Genomic DNA, 14,422 nt, shown 5'->3' on the forward strand with positions numbered 1-14,422 from the left:
TGTCGGATTCGAGTCGGGTTAGTGGGTTGTGTACAAAACTGTCACCCCTATCGTAGACATCATAATTTCTAAACTGAAAGACAATCTTTCGATATAAAAAGGTTTTGATTAATTCTAAATTGAATAGTAGACTAGGTAACATGTTCAATCATAGATAGATGGACAAAAGAAAATTTAAGTATTAGGAGCAAAAGTATAGCTAGGATGTCACTTTGGGCACATGTGATAATACTGGAAAGTATATATATATATATATATGACATCACTAATTTTAGATCACTTTCAGCGAAGTGATGTTATATGAAAACTATGACATCACTTTTCTCAACATGTGATGTAATAATTATCACAATCTTTTTTTAACATCACTTATTTGAAAGGCTGATTTAGTAGAGTTGTACAACATCATTTTAATAAGTGATGTCGTGATAGTGATATAGTAACACTTTTTTACATCACTCACCGTGTCACTTATAAAGTGATGTAATATCTATGTATTCAACATCACTTTAAAAGTGTTGTCACTCACCATATCACTTATAAAGTGATGTAATATCTATGTATTCAACATCACTTTAAGAGTGATTTTGCCATGTTTTTGAAATCACTTGTGATGTGACTTCCAGAAGTGTTATTAATAATATACCTATTAATTATTAAGTTAATTAGTTAGAAAAACAATCGAAAAAAAAAGGTTAAATAGAAATGAAATAGGCGCGTGATTGGTTTGCTAGACCAAGGTCCAAAATATTGAATTCGGTGAATATTTCGATGTACCAAAAAATCGATATATATCTAATATATTGGAAATATCGGAGATATATTTTTTTTTGTTGACCAGTCAAAATTTTGTTTTGTATGTTGATATATCAAAAATATCGGAAATACCGTCAATATATCGGTCAAAGTCAACAATATCAGTCAAAGTCAACACTTTATATCGGATATATCCTATATATCGGTCGATATATATCATTATATCGGAAATTGTGATATAGATTGGGAAAAAAATAATTCAATATTCGGTTGAGATATATCGAATATTTCTATATAGGTGTACCAAAAAAACGAGATATATCGGAGATATCTCCGATATATGGGCGATATTTTGGGCCTTGTCCTGGACTAGCCGAGAAATAAAAAAAATAAAAGACCGCGGTTTTTTCTACTTAATATATTTTGGTTTCCCTTTAGAATAGAAAGACCATCGAAAAATTAGTTTAAATAGAAATTAAACAACGACTGGTTTGCTCGACTAGCCTTAAACCAAAATTAGAAATAAAAAACCGCGAATTTGATACTGAAAATTTTGGTTTCGCACTGAGAGAACTTGGTATAAATTATACTTAGGGCAAACTGTTATGGGAAAAGCTAGAAAGTAAATTTGAAAATTATTGCGAAGCAGGTTTGTTTCTTCTTACTTTCTTCCTCCCCTCTTGATTTTCTTCTCATATACCAGTTTGAAATTTACTAATTTATACCTTGTTTTCACGATTTCTTCAAAAAAAAAAAGAATCTTCTTTTTCAGTTACATGTGAGCGAAGGAAGAACGCAAACATGTTCCTTTTTTTTTTTTTTTTTTTCCTCTCCCTCTCTCCATACTCGATTTCCCGATCTTTTTATTCAATATATTTGTGTTTGTTTGGTGGGTGCTAAATTTTTACCGTTTTTCAATTGGGTGTTTTTCTACTTGTGAATCGGCATGGCCTCTTTAAGATTTCTCGATATGTTTATTGAATTATTATTGTGATTTGCTGTGTTCAGTTTGTCTTTAAGATTAATTGTTTGGGATTGTTTGGCTGCAATCTTTTGGATTGCACTTGTTTATGGATAAGTTTCTGGGATGGTTTGTAGAGAGAAAGTAGTTTTTTTGTGTGTGTGGAATTGGGCATGATGATACTGCAATGGTGATACTTGCTGTCTAGATGGTAGTCATGGAGTCTGGTTTTACAAGTTACAAGATAACTCATGGTTTGGGTTTGAGGTCTATTATTGAAGTATTCCCTTAATTAGATGAGGTCTATCGATATTATTTAGTAGTCTGCATGGTGCATTTCTGGCTGGTCATATTTCCGACCTGCCTCTGTATGAAAAGGGAAATTACACTGAGTGCCAAGGAAACGATAAGCCTTAGGCTAAATTCGTGACCTTGGGAGCTAATTAAAACCAAGTTTGTGACTGAAGTGAGCTATCATGTAAAAGAACATAGAAGTCGCCATAACATCCAACTAAATATTATTCTTCATAAATTAGCATCAAACTGCCCGACCTTTATTATATAGAGGTACCTTGTCCTTTAAAATGATTTTTTTTTCTTGCCTTTTGATAATCTGGCGTTACTGCTGAGGTTCTATAACACATACTACTGCCTTCTTAAAAAGGTCAATATCTTGGACCATTTATCCTTAAAATTGAGTGTTGTTAGAGACAAATATAGATAATTACACTCTAAATTGGCCATGTCCAGATAGAAAAAGGATAATAATTAAGGCTATATGTCGCGGATCGATGCAACAAATCCAAAGACAAAATCGGAAGATTTATATATCATGATTGGACATCCAACTAGGTTTGGCACCCTAGAGCGTGCAACATGATTAACACAATTTCCTTGGAAATATAACCTCTAGACAAACTAAATATACTAGTGTTACCAAGGGGATACTACCCTGTTGGTGGAGTTCCAAGAATGAATACAAATTTCATACTGAAACAATTGAAAAAAAAAAATATTCGGGCAGTTCATCTGAACACTATGTATAATGTGTTGAGGATCTTAAGTACAAATATCAGTTTTTCTTAATATTTACGGAATATATGGTTAATAGGACTACTAAGATAAAAAATTAAAAAGTTGAAATCGAACTCACCAAAGGCTAGGGTGGCGCCTGGAAGTGCGCCAAGGATATGAAATTTAAAAGTTGAAATCGAACTCACCAAAGGCTAGGGTGGTGCCTGGAAGTGCGCCAAGGATACGGAATGCACTGGCTCCAACGATACCTGGTCCGAGTTGGCTGAGGATTATTTCACTTCCAACTGCAACATAATTGTTCCCAAGGTATAGCAGGTAATACAGAACAACAAGAAGAAGCTATCCCCAAAGATTCTTAGCACAAGGTAAGACTCCATATAATGGTTCACAAGTCACTTAGGAAGTTGTGGGATTGAATAAGCTGTTAGGAGAATGGTTAACATGATTAAGCCCATCAGAGACCAATTCAGAAGAAGATTTTGTTTGGACAAGATCACTGGATCCCATGCCTATTACTAGGAAGAGAACCATAATGAGCTAAAATGAATTTCTCCATCTTCGAGCCCGGCCGAGGAGATAGATTTTTGGACACTGCAGTTCTATAGGAAAGTGGAACTTATAAAGAAGAACATGATCATTAAATACTAGGAATTTAGAAGTTTAAGAAAATTCGACGTCAAAGAATTATAAAATATAGCATTTCTCAAGATTCAATTCACATTAATGTAATGCCAATAAGATAGATCTTGTACGTAATGAGGAGGCTGGTCGCTACATATGAACAAAGGTGTAACTGTTAGTGGTTATAGAATGTGCCATTGTACGCTCCCTCTATTTTAAATTACCAAGTCGCCTTGAATTGCTTAGATTCCCAGGTAATTTCTCGTTGGTTGAAGATTCTTGACTATAATAGGTGAAACTTCAAAATTAGTAGAATATCAAGACCTCAAGTATGGTGGGGCTTGCCTTGTGTTCATACGTACCAAACAAACTTATGGATGTTTAACACTTTCTGCTTCATAAGTTTTTGTAGTGCTACTCCATTTTTTTCTGTATTCTTTCTTTTTTGCTGAAATGTGGCTCTGTGCCTTAAGTTCTGGTCATTGATTTTGGTTGAATGGTAGTATGATCTGATAGAATTCCTACCATTAAGTGACCTGTTCACCATGACCAGGTCATCACAGCTGTCAATAGATCCAGTTTTAGTTGTAACTATATCTCAAGATTTATGCAACAACATCTCAGCTGTAATATACCTCTTAACTGGTACACTCAAGAGTCAAGAGTGTGTAGACATTTGAGATCTACACATTTGTGGGAACTGCATCTCACGATTGCATCACTTAATTTCTCACCGATTTGTTAGGATTGACTATCGCTAATGTTGTTTCGATTCTTATACATCTAGGTGCTACTCTTCGATATAGTAGGTTCAATATGCGGCGTTATGGACAAGACTTGGAGAACTTTAAATAGGTTAAATAGTTTACACTTCTATTGCTTTATTTGAAACAAGTGCTTATTACTATGTACATATATCATTGACTATGTTGAAATTTTCCAGAGCTAGTGATGAGTATGAAGATGATGTTGATGAATTCATCGCATTCGCTTTGGCTCCTTTGATGGATAAAACAAGCATTAGATGTCCGTGCATTAGTTGCAAAAACTTTAACCATTTGAGTCCCAATATTGTAAAAGACCATTTGATCATTGAGGGTATTGATATGACTTATGATCCTTTCGTTTTGCATGGAGAAGAAGGGCAAGTGCATGTAGTAGATGAAGGAGTTGAAACTATAGACTTTAACCTCACTGAGACTTATGAGATGCTTAAAGCGACAAATGAGAGTAATAAGAAAGAAGAGTTTTCTGGTGATCCAAAAAAAGAAGCCAAATTCCAAAAGCCAGTTGAGGAGTCTGAAAGGCCATTGTATGAAGGTTGTAGTAAGTATCTGGTTGGAAGCAGTTGTTATTCTATTTGTATAGCATAAAAGCTAAACATGGTTTGCCTAATAGAGGTTTTACAGAGTTTTTAGAGGCGTTGAAGGATATGCTTCCGGAGGGTAATGTTATTCCAAAGTCAAATAATTCAGCAAGGGCGCTATTAAGGAAGTTTGACCTGGATTATAAGCAAATCGACGCATGTGTAAATGATTGCATGTTATACACTGGTGATTTTAAAAATGATGTGAGCTATCGAAAGTGCAAGACTACACGATGAAAAACTGATCCTCATACAAAAAAAGTACACGAGAAGGTTCCAGCAAAGGTTTTGAGGCACTTTCCTATTATTCCAAGGTTCAAGAGGATGTTTCAGTCTGTCGAAATGGCAAAATAGTTGACATGGCATGCATCCAATGAGAGTACTGATGGAAACATGCGACATCCGGTTGATAGTCCTGCATGGAAACATATTGATAGCAGTTGGCCCTCTTTCAGTGATGAAGCACGAAATCTTCGACTGGCATTGTCTGCTGATGGTGTCAATCCTCATCACACTCTTAGCTCGAGGTATAGTTGTTGGCCAGTCATTTTGGCAATATATAACTTACCTCCTTGGATGTGCATGCGAAAGAAGTATTTGATGTTGACATTAATACATGGGCAACGAAGGGCAGATTAGCATGTTCCAGGTGTGGCGTTAATACATGTGCAGATTGGCTAAAGCATAGCATGAAATTCTCTTACATGGGAAGTCGTAGGTTCCTTCCAGATGATCATCCATATCGTTTGGAGAAAAGTTGGTTTAATGGGAAGCAGGAACACGAGGCTAAGCCAGTTCCTTTGAAGTCTGATGAGATTTTTACTCAGGTAAAATCTATAGAAAATGATTGGGGGAAAGATCCAGAAAAGAATTTGAGAGATGATTGGGGAAAACCTATAGGAAAAAAAAAAAAGAAAACGTGGAAAGGGCATACAAGGTAAGTAGAAAAAAACTGGAGGTGCAAAATTGTGGAAGAAACAATCTGTATTTTTTGATTTGCCATACTGGAGATTTATTTTGTTAATTCATAATCTAGATATTATGCATATAGAGAAAAACATTTGTGAAAGTTTGCTCGGAACTTTGTTGAATCTGAAAAAAAAATCAAAGGATAACCTTAAATCTAGGAAAGACTTGGAAGAAATGGGATTAAGACCTGACTTGCACCCTGTACATAATGGGAGTAGAACTTTACTTCCCGTATCACAATGCACCTTGTCAAAGAGTGAGAAGCAAATTTTTTGTGAAAGGTTGAAAGCGCTGAAGTTGCCTGATGGGTATAGTTCCAATATATCATACCGTGTTTCCTTGTCTGACTATGCTATATATGACTTGAAGTCTCATGATTACCATGTATTAATGCAACAACTGTTACCTTTGGCCTTGCGGAATCTCTTACCGAAAGGGCCTAGGAATGCAATTTTCCGACTCTGTTCATTCTTTAATGAACTATGTCAAAGGACTATTGATAAGGAAAAAATTGAACAAATGGAGGATGAAGTTGTAGTGACAATGTGTTTACTAGAAAGATATTTTCCTCCATCTTTCTTTGACATTATGGTACAGTTGACGCTTCATCTTGTGCGGGAGGTGTGTCTTGGAGGACCGGTGCAATTTCGTTGGATGTATCCCTTTGAAAGGTATTAATTTTTTTTTTTTTTTTATATATATTTCCCTATTATTACTACAATATATTTTAGCTAAAAGATGCACCTTTTAGTTTGTAGAGTGTTGCATTCTAAACATTTGATTATTTATTGAGTATAAGTATATGAAGGATTTGAAAGCAAGTGTAAGGAATCATGCAAGGCCCGAGGGGTGCATGGCGGAATATAACTTGGCTGAAGAGAGTGTAACATTTTTTTCCGAGCATATGAAGCGAGTTGATATTAATAATGACCAACCAAGTAGAAATGAAGACTATAATGATGAGTCCACAAAATCCAGTATTCTTGAAGGTAAGCCACTATTGAAGGGGACAATTATTACATTAACAAGAGACATGGTTGAAGCAACACATCGTTGCATTTTGTTCAATTTCGAGGAAGTTCAGCCGTATATTGAGTAAGTTAATATGTTTAATGTGACAACTTAATATATATATATATATATAATATATATATATATATATATATATATATATATATATATATATATATATATATATATATATATATATATATATATATATATAATGAGCACCTTTTAAACAGAAGACACAAAAAATACTCATTAAGGAACCTCGCTAATTTAAGAAATGAAGGTGCTTTAGGAGCAAAGCATCTTTGAAACGTTCAAATGTGAGTGGTTTAAGCTTGAGGTGAAGAAGCGGGTTTTGTTATCTAAATTTATAGAAGTTTTAATTGATGTAAGACTTTGACTTTCAATTTTTGTTTGTCTTTAGATTGAAAATGAGAAAAAAACCAAACATGTATCTGATATGTTGGATTACCTCTCGGATGAACCTCGTTGCGATGCTTGGAGCTATAAAGGTTATTTGATAAATGGCTACCGCTTCCACATAAAGGATGGAGAAAAAGGAACTCAAAACTCTGGAGTGTCATTGTCAGCTAGTAGCTTGTGTAGGGCAAGTGCTAAAGACACCAGACAAATCGAGGAAGATGTGACATATTATGGTGTGATAAAATAGATAATTTTGCTAGATTATGGTGTTTTTCAGTACCCATTATTTAATTATGATTGGGCAAACGTAGGAAGTGGGATCAAAGTAGAAGAGGGATTCACGTTAGTTAATCTACATCAAAGTTTAACACACAAGCAAGACCCTTTTATCCTTGCATCCCAAGCTGAACCAGTTTTCTACTCACGAGAATCACATGACAGCAGTTGGTATGTGGTTTTGAAAGCACCTTCTCGTGGATTTCGTGATTTTGAATGTAGTACGGAGGAGGACCTTAGCAATGTGCCTACACCACACCCTTTTGCAAGTGTGGAGCTAGTTAATGACATCGAAGGTGACGTAGAAGGCGAAATCTATAAGCATCAAGATTGTGAGGGAACTTGGGTGCTACAAAAAAAATAGAAATAGACTGTAATTGTGTCTGTTTGTTTTCATTTTGTCCATTTAGACTGATTATTATGTGGTTTTTGTTTTTGTCTATTTAGTTATTGACTTTATTTTGTTTTGTGAGTGCTTCTTATAATGGTGCAAGGCATGTTGTGTTATGGTCATGATCAAATTATGTACTTTATTTTATCTAAGTGTCATGTATATGATTGTTTTGTTTTTTGCTATACGTATTTTCTAATCTTTTCAATGCATGTGAAGAATGGCAAAGGAAAAGACTAGAGAACTAACCCCGGTAAGATATTTTGATTCTCTCTCAATTTTTTATTTGTCTTTGTATTTGTAGTATTTTAATTTTTTTTTCTTCTGTTTGTTTGGATTTTCTAGTACCAAAAAGCGGCAAGAGCTAAGGTTCAAAAGTTTAAAAGAGCACTTGTAGAAGCATCTAAGAAAAGTGGGCGTGCACATTCAGGTTTGTGTATATTGTTAATTTCCACTTAGAAAAATAATTATGCTTCAGTTGTGATTGTGTCATTAAGGTGTGGTTGTGAGTATATTATACCAATTTATTTTGTCATGTATAAGGTTCCAAAAGTCCAAATAAAGTTTATGGTAAGAAAGTTCAAGTGGAAAGGTTGCCAAGGGATCAACCAAATAAAAATCAGGATATGGAAAAGCTACCAAGTGAGCAACAAAATGGAAATCATGACCTGGAAATGGAAGATGACGAATGGTTGGAAAACCACTATGAAAATGACTACGAAGGAGAAGGTAATGCATCAGAAGGTTCGAATGATCCTCAGCCAACCAACATCAGGGGGCCGACAAAACTGAATCAATTGGATCCAAAAAGCTCAAAAAAATTTGTGCTTGACTTTAATGAAAAAGGTCTACCGATAGGTCCTAATTCGAACTTATACAGCAGTTACTTGGGCAAAGTAGCAAGGGATCGCGCTCCGATTGGCTATCCTACTTGGCATAAAGTAACACCTGAGATTAAGGACAAAATGTGGACTGTTATAAAGGTAAATTTCTTTATTTACATGTCAAGTTATATATTATTAAAGAAATATAGTAATATTTGTTTATGCATCTTTGTACAACAACATTTTGTAGCACAAGAACGTGCTAGAAAACATACTTTTAAGTCTATTGGGAAGCTCTGGCGTGGGTTCAAAACAAAATTGAGATCAGGAATTTATGATGCATATGATACTGACCAAGCTAGAATTGCGCATTGCCCAACTGATGTAAAGCTACCTGATTGGAAAGCATTTGTTGCAAATTGTTCACGCGAAGGATACAAGGTATTCATCATACATTATATTGGTTATAAAATCCATTTTGCATATCAAGACTCAGATATTATTTTTTTGTAGAAGCTAAGGGAAAATGGGAAGAAGGCAGTTCAACACCACAAGATGCCCTATACTTGTAGTCGTAAAGGTTATGCAAGATTGGAAGATGAGCTGGTAATTGAATGATCTATTTTTGACTTGTGAAGATTTTTCCCCTTAAGAGTACTTATATATATATATATATGTGAAATGTTTTATTTTCTTATTCTGTAGAGATGTAAAAAGGGTAAGATTGGTAAGCCTGTTACAAGAGGTACTGTATGGGTTGCAGGCCACAAGAGGAAAAACGGAGAACCAGTAAATGAGTTTGCTAAAGAGAAAATAGTATGTCCTTCACTGTTCATAAAATGTTTTCTAAGATAAAAGACATGCTTATTCGATTTCCATGCGACTCTAGTTATATTTTTTATTCTTGTTGTTGTTGTTGTTGTTGCTGTTATAGGATAAGTTGAATGAAATAGACTGTGATATAGAATGTGGAAGAGGAGATGCCCTCTCACAAGTTTTAGGTCCTGATCCTAATAGGCGTGCGCGTGGAGTGGCATATGGAGTTACTCCATCTACTTTGTATGGTATCCAACAATGCAATGGGAGGATGAGTGAATTGTAGGAGAAATATGATGCTGTATTGGAAGAAATGTCTTCTGTCAAGAAACTTGTTGCCAAACTATTGAATAGTGAAGAGGTATTCAAATTTGTTTGGGGATTCCATATATACTTTTGTTTTGATTTACTAATATCAAAATTATTTTCAGCCAAACCATTCGTCTGTTCAACCTTCTCCAGAGGTGGCAATGAACCCTCAAAGTCCATCTTCCCAAAGCAATCACAATCTGAATTATGTATGTATACAATGTTGGATTCTATTTTTTTTTTAAATTTCAAATTCCTAGATTTACATTTATATTATTGTTTCCTTATATTCGTACAGGGACGGACTAAATCGAAAGATGTGTCTACTGAAAGATCTCTTGAGGGTCGACGTGACCATCAAAGTCCATCTCCCCCAAGCAATCAAAATTCAGTAAGTTTTCCATGTTAAATCCTATTTCATTAAATTTGAAAATTTCATGTCTTTTTTTTTCCCCCTTTCATGTTTTCGTAAAGGGTGGGGCTAAATCCAAAGTTATATCTATGCAAAGACCTACTCATCAGGCTCAACGTGACCATCAAAGTCCATCTGCCCAAAGCAATCAAAATCTTATTTCCGTATGTTATCCTTGCTAAATGCTATTTCATTTAACATGTGAATTTCTAGAGTCATGTATGTATATCCTTTTGTTTTCATACAGGGTACTAAATCCAAAGTTGTGAAGTGCAAGTTGTTTAGACTTGTTCCTGAAAATGTCGTGGCGAAGGATTGTGGTATCTTGATGATCCAAAGAAATTCTGATGCATACTTTGGATTGTGGTATCTTGATTAATCAGCTCTTTGGATCATCGATACCACAATCCTTCTGCCACGACATCTTCAGGAACAAGTTTAAACAACTTGCACTTCACAACTTTGGATTTAGTACCCTGTATGAAAACAAAAGGATATACATACATGACTAGTTCAGTATACCACAATCCTAGTTCAGTATACCACAATCAGTAGTTCAGTGTACCACAATCCTAGTTCAGTATACCCGGGTTATTCAAAGGTTTCTGTTGAAGTTGCAATTCAAAAGAATGCGCTGCTTGTTAGGGGGAATAACGCTTTGAAGATGATAGAAGATGTTGTCTCTAGTTTTGTGGCTTGGCCAACCAATTCCATAATTAAGTTGTGATGTGCACTCAATTTTAAGAGCTAGTCTTTTGTTGTTTGAAAACACTTAAATTTTGAAGACCTTTTAATTATCGTGTTAGGCGGTTGTGTTAGTTGGAATTGGACTCAATGAATGGTGAATGGTTTAGATTCTTCTACTTGGTGCTATATGTATCTGTTTTCTTTATTATTCTTAGCTTTGTTATTGATCCGTTTGTAGGTTTTAGAACTGATCATTATTCATATATCCATATCTTGATTGTTCTCTATTGCTTCTTGCAGGCCAACACTTTTAACTCCGCCTTTGTAAAGTTGTCGCTAGCTTTACAATGCGGTCCCAAGCCCAGATAAAGGAGGAGGGGAAAGGGAAGAGTATAGGGTATTGCAATTAAAATTTTCACTTTTTAAAATATATCAAAGTTTGGGAGTGAAGCAGATGATCTACTGCTGTAACACGGTATTTACTTCACCTCTTTTTGTATTTACTTTTATGTCAAAACCAAATACTGTTACTCATTAGTTCTAACTACTACTTGATAATTTTTAGGAATTAGTTTGATAATTACGGTTTGCATTATTTGATTGTTCATTTGTATTTGTGCTTAATAGGGAGCTGAAGTTGTCAGGATGTACAAAACTTTGCTTGGGAGTCGAGGCTTTTGAAAACTATGAACATGGATTTTCCTGAACTTGAAATGTTTATCTTGTCGCATTACAGCTATATGTACATTTACACAAATGTGGATTCTGTGCTACTTCCGAATGATGTTATTGTACTATAGGTGCTGCTATGCTTACTTTTGAAGCTCTTTCTGAGACGTCTGAATTTGCAAGGAAGTGGGTTCCATTCTGCAAAAAGTTTAATATAGAACCCCGAGCCCCTGAGTGGTACTTTTCTCAGAAGATTGACTATCTAAAAGACAAAGTCCATCCAAACTTTGTGAGAGAACGACGTGCAATGAAGGTTTCAATCTTTTGTCCTTATTTGGTTTATTTTTGTCTAGTATGTCTGCTTTCAGTTCCTAGACACAGCACACACGCACGCACCCTGTTAGAAGAAATTATGTTGTTGGCCTTAGACAAATTAGTTGGATGTGTTGTCCGATCTTATCTTAGTGTTATCTACTTAAACTATGTTTTACTGATGGTTATGAAACCATTCAAGTTCAAATTAAGTGTTTGATTGCATCATTCCGTTTTCAGAGAGAGTACGGAGGCTTTAAGGTTCAGATAAATAGTTTGGTTGACATGGCAAAGAAGGTTCCCAAGGAGGGTTGGACAATGCAAGATGGAATGCCATGGCCTGGGAACAATGTCCGGGATCATCCTGGAATGATACATGTAATTCGTCATGTATATTATTAGTGTTTCCTACTATTCTTAAAACCTTAGTCCTTGCATCATCCGCTTTATCAATGTTATGCAATGTGCCCGTTTCCCAATCTATCTTTTATCTTTTGGTAGGAGACTATAGACTGATCGATATAAAAGATGATGCGAGGTAAATCAAATAACAAACTATGAAGACTAATTATGTCAAACTAAAAAAGCTTGCATTTGATGGGCAAGTGTGTAGTGTGGTGGTGCGTTAAGTAGTACACTAGTTCAATTTGGTGTTTTGTCTATTTATTGTATTTTTCCCAAGTTTTGTTTTTGTTTCTCTCTCTATGTTTGGAGTTCTCATCATGCGATCTCTTATGGAATGGTAGTTCTACTTGATCAAATCTTTCAGCTAAATTACTCCTAATGATCAAATCTTTCAGCTCCCTCTTATATTTTATGATTGTTGGAACTACATGTTTTCCTTGGTCAAGATAAGCGTCTGTGATGTTGAAGGAAATGAGTTACCTCGTCGGTGTATGTTTTCTCGTGAGAAAAAACCAGGCTTTGATCACCATAAGAAAGCGAGGGGCAATGCATGCTCGGTAAGAATGAATTTTAATCGACAAAATTTTTTCGATGTTTGTATTTGCACTTCTTTTTATTATTTATTTCAGCTTTATTTCTACTTACTTCTTTGCGGGTTGCTCAAGGTGAGAGTCTCGGCAATCATCTCCAATGCTCCATACTTTCTGAATGTAAACCTGTGATCACTATATAAACAACAGTAAGGCACTCGGAGAGGCCATGTGCTTTATGATGGACCCAATTTGAGGGAAGAAGATTCGCTCACGTGCAATTCCCTCAAAGGTTTAATGGAATTGATCGTAATGATAGATATTCAAATTGTAACATTGTATTCTTTTTATGTGCGTAATCTTTGCTTGCTTCATCCATATTTTGGTTTTTTTTTTTCTCGATCTTGTAGAATGGATAACTTGTTTTTTATCAGACTTGAGATCAACATGAAAGGGCTTGATGGCATCTGAGGGACCTATTTATGTTGGAACAGGTTGTGTTTTCGAAGGCAAGCTTTGTATGGATTTGATTCCCCACCAAGAATAAACCCCTTGCAAAAAGACCTGCAACTGTTGGCCAAAATGGTGCTCTTTGCTGTGTTGTAGATCTAGAAAAAAAAACAGAGAAAATGTCACCAAGGAAAGAGAACAGGAAAATGCTCCTTGTTGGGTCTGCGTATGATTCAAAACTGTCACTTCCGTGATCGACGGTGTATTGATATGTGGATGCTCACTTCCTTAATTGGGCTATGTGGATATTTTTGGTGTGCGTCTTTCATATGTTACTCTTAAGTCTCTAATAGGCTACTGGGTTTTTCAGTATATTTATCTTTTTGTTAACAAATGGTTGCTTTGACATTCTTCCAGATGAGTCCTTCACTTTGAAACATGATGGTCGTGGCTATCTGTCTATGTTAAATACTGGTCCTAAGAGCAATAACTCTCAGTTCTTCATTACGTTCATAGATGCACACCATCTTGATGGGTTAGTTTCAGTACCCCACTCTATATATATACTAGGACGTGATGTATATGCATATGGTTTTGTACAAAGTGTGAGTTGGTGAACTTACAAATTGACTTAGGTGCTGGTTTTTGGTGGATATGGTCTCCTCATCGTAGAGATGTCCCCATAAGCTTTCAATTCATTCAGACATTTCTAACCTTGTCAAAAGAGGATCCTATTTTGAGAAATACTGGCTCCTCATATACTTTCAAAAGTTGTTTAAGGTATAAACAACTTTTAAAAAGGTTGGAACTATCCAGATGAGTTGATAATGATTTGTTCGAAATATCTGCCTGCAGTTTATCTTGTAGGTGCCCGTTGTACGAAACCCTTTCGGTATAGATCCCATCCTATATGTGTGTATTGTTTGTTGCTCATATGTGCATTTTTTTTTTCCCCTTTTGATTTCAACAGGTTGCATGTTGTCTTTAGGATGCTTGTGCAAGGCCGTCGGACATTGAAGAAGATTGAAAGCGCAGGTTCCAAGCAGGGGGAACCTGCGTTTTTTGTGAAAATTGTCAATTGTGGTGAACTTCTTGAAGGTAAGATACGCGCAGTAGCTGCTTTGGAGAGGGAGTCAGTCAGCTTGGCTGATAGAGCTTTATTGTTTATCACTAAAGATATAGAGCTTTTCAGTTTCTAG

At 35.5% G+C, this 14,422-nt stretch overlaps 1 pseudogene; it reads left to right on the forward strand.

Moving 5' to 3' along the window:
* Positions 1-9,965: 9,965 nt before the first annotated feature.
* Positions 9,966-14,422, forward strand: LOC147488746 (cellulose synthase A catalytic subunit 2 [UDP-forming]-like; annotated as a pseudogene).

This window comes from Coptis chinensis, chromosome 7, assembly GCF_015680905.1.
Source record: "Coptis chinensis isolate HL-2020 chromosome 7, ASM1568090v1, whole genome shotgun sequence".
In the NCBI taxonomy this organism is placed as follows: domain Eukaryota; kingdom Viridiplantae; phylum Streptophyta; class Magnoliopsida; order Ranunculales; family Ranunculaceae; genus Coptis; species Coptis chinensis.